Below are 5646 nucleotides of genomic sequence, written 5' to 3'. Positions count from 1 at the left end.
ATTCATCATGTTGATGATTGTGAAACCTCTCACACGACATGGGATTGATTAGAAACCTTATTTGGAGCTCATTCCAAATCCTCAAAATACGCTTTACTAATTGAATTTTTTAGGCTCGACATGCAAAGTAATACCTCACTTGCAACTCATTTGAATTATATGGAAAGCTTGTTGACACAACTTGCAGGAATCAACTTGAAGATGGATGAAGACATTTGCATTGGAGTGCTTCTCAAAAGTCTTCCACCTGAATTTGATCATGTGTCTACCACATTAATCAACATGCCAAAACCGAAGCTTGTAGACATCAAAGCCTCTCCTCTGGAAGAGGAAAAGAAGGTCAAGAACAAAGGAGAAACAAGCATCCCAAGATGAGACCAACAACACCTCTATGTGAAAGGGAAGAAGAGAGTAGTCTGTGACTTTTGTAAGAAACCTGGGGATATTGAGAAATTTTACTATGCTAAGAAAAATTCTCAAAGAGCATATCTTGCTACAGTCAAAGAATATGAAGAAAACATTGAAGAAGAAGGAGAAGAAGGAATCCAAGATCAAAAGGGTAAGACTCACCAGTCCGTCTTTTGTAGCTCATTTTTTGATGATAGACTATTTTAAAGTTCAACATGTGGACTTGCCTTATGTTCCCACCATAAGCTCCTAAACTCCTCATGTAGCCTCTGCACACTATAGCCTCTACACACTTAGTGAGGCCTTGTAATAGCCTCTAACTTTGTATGGTTGTTTTTGTCTCTTCCATGTCTACACTTAGCAAGGTTCTACTCATGACAGCCTCTGTATACTCAGTGTCTTTTACGGTTGTGATTGAGGAGGGTGTTGAGAAATGTGCAATCACATCCACCATAGCCTCTTTGTATGGGACAAACAAGGCAAAGAAACAAACTGCAAATAAAGCCTTAGACTAGGTCATGTATGCATGGTTTATTAAAACCACGGTTGTTGAATACCATGGTCCCTTTCCACCTATCTCCACCTACCAATACCACCTATTGTAAGCCTATAAAAGGCACTCATCCCCACAGTCATTTAGTCAGTCATTATCAATCAGTTGTACTTGCATTATGCTTGGATAATATTAGTTGTTCTTCCTTGTCAATGCTTTTGCATTGTTATGATTGTCTATTTGCTCATCAGTGATCCTCCATAGCATGCATTCTCAATATTTTAACACCATTGTGTCTAGGTGAGGTAAAATTGGACCATCCATCCTTTTAGGCATGTTCTGACCACACCATCAATATGCAATAAGCCAAGTCCATCAGTACGCCTCTCAATCTAGATAGTTCTAGGGATGCCCATGGGCCTTTTTGCACCTAGCCACTACTGCTCTTTGTCATACATCCTCCCAACACGGCCAGCACAAAGGTTGCGACACTTATAAATGGTGAGTCAAAATTTGTGGAGATGTCGTCAACACAAAGATTTGCTGCTACAAATTATCTGCCACCTCCTTCTAACTCTATTGTTATTCATGAAGATAATTTTAAAGGAAAGGTCATTGAGGTTGTTATAGTGGAGGTTGTATTGTGGTTGCAGATGATGCCGCTCCTTTTGGCAATCCTATAGCTAAGCGTAGAGTGAACTTGTCAAGCATACATTCTTCCAAAATGGGAAATCCAAAGCTTCAAATAAAACCTACTCCTACTCCACGAACATTTGTGAATTTTTACATAATCGACTCATAGAACAAGAGGTTAATGTAGCAATTGAGTATTCTCGCAAAATAACTGCAATAGATGGGCTTGTACCAAGAATTAATCTGATTGCAGCTGAATCACGAGTGATGGACTTTGGGACTTTATTTTTGGCATCCTCAGTCAAGTGGGGTTCTGATGATATAGCTCCTAGTATTCCTGTTCAAGGATAGTCAGATGGCATCAATGTTCTAGAAATGGTGGTAGCAAGAGGACTTTCTTTTGCTATCAGGCACCATGATTTTGAAGACTGGTCTAATTACTATGATGCCTTACTTGCAGCTAGATCAAGGGCTATGAAGGGAAAGAAAGTAATGCACACAAATAATTTAACTCTTTCAATTTCTAGGCCAGGGGATCATAATGTAAACTAGAAATCTCAAGCTATGATACAGAAAGCCAAGCAACTTTTATCCTTCCTTCAGAGAGAAAAGTGGATTTTTGATGTAGTGGAGTATGTGCTTAATGGGCACCACTACAAACTGTTTGTACCAAAAGAAAGTTGTGCCATTGCATTCTCTTTGTCTAGGGTAACATGCACGGGCCATGGGGAACCATATGCAGATGATGCAATAGCTTTTATGAGGGACAAAACACTACAGAGGGATGTAGAGATTGAGGTATAGGCAGTTGATAGAACGGGCACATTTTTGGACACCTTATGGGAGTCCAAAAAAAATGTGGCTATCTCTCTTCTGGAGGCTAGGCTAGCAAAGCTTCATCCTCTATTTTCCTAATAGAACTACAAAAGATCACTTATTGGTTTAGGCTGAGCAAAGTGCTAAACAATAGCTGATAAAGGTATGGGAAAACTATGTTGAAGGACAACAAGAAGTAGATACTCCTAGTTTGTCTGATGCTAACAACTCTAAGTAGGAAGTTCTCAAGGTATGTGTGATAGAAGTACTTAGAGGTGGTAAGTTTTATGCTCACTTAGCAAGTGATGCACATGTCTCGAGTATCCAAATGCAATTGAAGGCTTTCAAAGTGAATGAAAACTTGCATGCATTGGTGAATTTCCAACCAAAAAAGGGTGATGTTGTTATGGCACAATTTTTAGTGGATGGGTCTTGGAACCGGGTGATGGTTGTAACTTTGCCACAAAAATCACGAGAAAGGACTTGAAGTCTTTTACATAGATTATGGAAACTAGGAACTGGTTTCATTTTCCAAATTAAGAACTTTAGATCCATCTATCTCTAGCCACTCCATGGCTTGCTTTACTATGTAGCCTTGCTTATATCAAAGTACTTGAGCTAGAAGAAGACCATGGACAAGAGGCAGTTGAATATCTCCATTCAACTATTGGAGATAAGAGTTTCATGGCTGCTGTAGTTGAGAAAGACACTTCTGGTGGATAAGTAAAAGGCCAAGGGACATGCACTAACTTTAGTGTAATACTTTATGAAGTGGAGCCATCCAAGTCTATGAATGCTACTATGTTTGAGGCTAGCTTTGCTTCGATAGAGCGGAGGAATAAGTGGACAATGATAAAACAAAGATTAGTGACCAAGAATGTAGAGCTTTGCTCCATATTTCAAGGTGGCTTGATGCAAGGGATGTAGAAAGACACAAGAAATTGATGGATAAAATGCACCAATAAAGAGACAATAGTATCTGCAAAAACAAATCAGTCGTGGCTCTTAGTTCTAGTTCCTTTTCTCACTCTTTTCATCCCCAAATGAATGCATTGACTCCTACTCTATGGCAACAAGAAGCTCTCCAATATATGAGCACAATCAACTAATTGAGCAACACAATCAATTCATGTCTAAGATGGACCGAGTGGTCTCAACCCTCTCAGTCATCAACAAGCAAGCTAAGGTAATCAATGACAAACTTGCAATCCTTATGACTCAAGTTACTCAAATGGCTATAATTAAAAGGACGGATTAGTATGATTATGAGTAGCAACATGGTCATTCTCATGGAAATTATGAGTACCATGACCATGAGCATGGTTTGTATGTGCAAAGGTAGCATCATCTGCCTACTTATGGTCAGCATGTATACTATGATTGTGCATATTTTGAGCAGCAACATGCATTTGATGACTATGTATGTTCTTATGAGCTACATTCTAGTCACATATCTAGACAACCATCTAGACAACCTTATGTACATGGGCAACATCATGCAAATGTATAAGAGTATGTACATGGGAGCAACATCATTATCAAAAACAAAGTGCTCGATATCATCAGCCACTTGATCACTACTATGAGTAACATGATGCTTCTCATGAAAGATGCCATGTGATGAGAGCATCTCACTGCAGCTTCATGAGTAGGTGTCCCATCAACCCAAGGCCTTTAACTTTGAATGCCCAATAGTAGCCACAAATGTGGGACTCATGAACATGCAATGGCTAGGGGTTGATGCAGCGAATGTAGTAGTGATCGCAGCCTCATTTGCTCTTGTTTTGCATGGCACAATGGTTCCCAACAATGAGTTTATGGATAAGTCAATGCATGCTACCATATGGGTCAATGAGGATCTTGTGCCACCATCATTGCTTAAAGATGACACCATGAATCACTTCTATGATACAACAAATGCATTGGATCACAATTATCCTTTTGACCCGGGTTGTAGTACCGAGATCCATGCTTGTATGGATGACCCTTATACTCTTGATGCTTATCATGTAGGCTATCCATTTGATCCCGGGGAAAGGAATGGTTTTGGAAAAGCCCTAGCTCAATCAAAATTTCACCAGTGCAGCCCTCACCCTACTTCAAGGGTGTGATTTTGATTGAGGATTAGCTAGCTTTGCCCTAGTCTGCATTGCAGAGACAACCAGCAAACAACACACTATTTTAGAATAATTTTTACCCTGCATTAATGACAATCAAGTGTCACCTATATGACTAAAAGTATGCTTCATGAGCTTTGTTTTGACATGTCACACGCCTCAATCAGAGCTGCCCATAGGAAGTTGTGACCAATTTTCTCTAGTAAGCCTGTTCTAGACAACATGTTGTCCATTGTTTGTCAACCCCTAATTGTCAAGAATTGGTGGCTAAACTGTTGAGATGACAAGCTCAACACATGCGGACATTGATGATGGACCGCTTGGTTAGATGGGTCCACACGTCTACACTTAGCACGTCGGTGGTCATTATGCATCTCACATGGCCACTGACTCATTACTTATTATATTCAGGGCGTTACACCTATTTACAGCTGGCATAGTTATAGCGCCAGTCGACTAGTGTAGTCGGTTATGCATTGTTTGACTTAGTAGGCCACTTTCCTTTTATGTTGTATCTTATCTATACTTTGTGTACATTGTAAAGTGTGTGGAAGAAGAAGAAGAAATCAGCAAGAAAACGTTTTGGCCTCCATCGCTCTGCTTATCTCTTGAGTGAGCTTCTTCTTGTGCATTCTGTGTGTGTTCGGCGCAGCATCTTGAGCAACCCCCTCCACCACACGATTCTTGACATGGTATCAGAGCCGCGCCATTGAGAGAGGCTGATTTCGAAGATTGAAGTAAAGGAGATGAAGCAAGGTTCGAGTAAGCAAGCCACGGGTAAGAAGCTCTCCCATCCTTCAACTCTTTCTCTTGGATAGTGCCTGTGGAGGCACCGGATGTAGGGCAGAGCAAAAATCTCAAATTGCAATGAGATTTGGTGTGCGCAAAGAGCGCTGTATATTTTGCAAATAAGCCCTTTAGGGCTTTTTCCGCAGTTATTTTGGGCATTTGAGGCCATTTCAGGGCCCGTTTTAGAGCCGCAAGGTTGCGGACAACAGTTTCAGGGTACACTGTGACTTCGACTATATCGACCAAATGTGGGTGCGCAGGTTATAGATTTCAGATCTGTAAGTTCAAAGGTGTTTACCAGTGAGTAAACACAAGGTTTATCTGCAAACTGGTTGCAGATTACATGTATTGTTGAGCAGACAGTGAAAAAGGCTGTCTGGTGTATTGTTG

General features: G+C 40.5%; 1 pseudogene; it reads left to right on the top strand.

Moving 5' to 3' along the window:
• Positions 1-1422: 1422 nt before the first annotated feature.
• On the top strand, positions 1423-3277 carry LOC148011722 (ribonuclease TUDOR 1 pseudogene; annotated as a pseudogene).
• The last annotated feature ends 2369 nt before the right edge of the window (positions 3278-5646 follow it).

Source organism: Lygodium microphyllum, chromosome 28 (genome assembly GCF_053477565.2).
Source record: "Lygodium microphyllum isolate KBCC chromosome 28, Lygodium_microphyllum_v1.1.10, whole genome shotgun sequence".
Taxonomy (NCBI): domain Eukaryota; kingdom Viridiplantae; phylum Streptophyta; class Polypodiopsida; order Schizaeales; family Lygodiaceae; genus Lygodium; species Lygodium microphyllum.
This window is presented reverse-complemented; position numbering and strand designations above follow the sequence as displayed.